Source organism: Arachis ipaensis, chromosome B10 (genome assembly GCF_000816755.2).
Source record: "Arachis ipaensis cultivar K30076 chromosome B10, Araip1.1, whole genome shotgun sequence".
Lineage (NCBI taxonomy): Eukaryota > Viridiplantae > Streptophyta > Magnoliopsida > Fabales > Fabaceae > Arachis > Arachis ipaensis.
The window spans coordinates 123,441,195-123,443,231 of record NC_029794.2 but is presented as its reverse complement, the minus strand read 5'-3'; positions in this window follow the sequence as shown (position 1 = coordinate 123,443,231).

Sequence of the window (2,037 nt, the reverse complement as noted above, 5' to 3'; positions counted from 1 at the left end):
CTTTTTATTTTAGAAAAAATTTAAAATGATAGTTTATAAAATTTAGAAAATATTTAATAATAAAATTAAAACACATAACTATTGAATTATGAAAAAGAAAATTAATATATTTTAGATTTAATTATTCTGTTGGTCTCTATAATTTCACCAAATTTTTAATTAAGTTCTTATACTTTTTTTTTCTTTTAATTGGGTCTATACACTGTTTTTAATTTTGTAATTATATCCTTTTCAGGTTAAAAATGTTAAAATTAACATAATATTTTTATTAAAATACATGCGGTCAAAAATTTAATTAAGTTTTTAATAAATACCTTCAATTTGCGAAGAAATATTCAGTTAACTCTAATATTTTTTTACACTAAAAAAGGCTTACTTACAAAATTACAGCAGTGTAGGGACTCAATTGAAAGGGAAAAAAATACAGAGACCTAATTAAAAATTTAGTAAAACTATAAAGACCAACAAAATAATTAAACCTATATTTTAAGAGTGTTTCTTAAATTCTAACATGGTAAAAACTCACCATCTTCATGTGAAGTTGATATTTGAGAATAGTTAGATAATTTAACAAATTTGATTAAATCATCATTTAACAATTTTAAATTATCGAACTTCACATGAAAATAAGTCTTTACCTCCTAAAACGTTGATTTGGGCCTAAACGTGAGATCCAGGTCCATTTGTGACTTGTTGATGTCGAGGTGCCGCTTGTCCGAGTTTCTCGTTAGGAGATGGGGGTGGTACCTGTAAGAGACTCCAATGTTTAAGTTAGCAAGGGTTTTAAGCAAGTTTTCAGTATATTAGAATGTGAGTTATACATGGGTGCCAGTGTATTTATAGTAGAGTTTGATGACCTCTCTGGTGGCGGTAGTTCTATCTTATCTTATATCTTGGGAGTTTGTTGAGATATTATCTTCTAGATGAGATAAAAATAGTATGAGAAATTTGGAGAGACAGTTACTTATTTAGATAAGTACAAGCCGGTCCTTTTCATCGTGTTGGGTATCCGGTAGAGGCCATCCTTTGGAGTGGGCCTTTTCTCTTTATTGGACTTGACTTTATAATTTGGTTTAGGGTATTAACACCTTCCAACATTTGTGATTAAAAAAATTTTGATAAATTAAATTGGTTGTTAAAAAATGGGTTTAGTACTTTTTTCGTCTCCAAGGTTTAGGGTAAAAATCAAATTCGTCTTCGACCTTTTTTTGTTATTAAAATCATCCTCAACGTTACTAAACATTTTAAAATCATCCTTTTCATAAAAAATAATACTTTGATGATTTTGCCCTTAAAACAAAAATAAAAAACCTCTTTCTCACTAACCCCCTCTATCCCCCTGCATCTTCATCATCTCTTTCTGTCTTTCTCTCTCCACCACCACCACCAATTATCCTTAACTCTTTCCACTTGAATCCCTTTCCAATACTACACAAAACCACACTCAGACCTCAACAAGTCCCAATAAAAAAAAGTGAGGATTTAGGGATGCAACAGAAAGTACAATGAGGAGGAAAGCTGCTGCTGTTGCCACTGGCTCATCGAAGAGAGAGAGAGAGAAGGTATGCGATAGAAGGAGGGGTTATTGCCGCGTTTGCCGTTTGTTGCTGCTGATTCATTGCGGTTGCCGCTGGTTCGTCGCTTCTGCCGTTGGAGCCTACCAAGTGTAGGTGTTATTCTGGTGATACCAAGTTCTGCTTGAGACGACGCCGGTATTCAAAGCCATCAAGCTCTTCCACACTCCATCGAACTAATTCCACCGCTGCTTAACCGTTTGTGATTCTCACTTCAAAATTGAATTACTGTTGTCATTTGTTGTTGTTGTTTAGATGAGAGGGTAGCTAACATTGTGATAGATGAAGAGTTATGATTGGTGTTAGAGTTAAGGGTAACGAGTGGTATGGTAGTGGTGGTGTTAGAGATGAGAAAGAGAGAAAGAAAGAGATGTGCGTTGATGCACGGGAACAGGGGGTTAGTGGTGAGGGTGAGAGAAAGGGGTTTTTGTTTTTGTTTTAAGGGCAAAATCATCAAAGCATT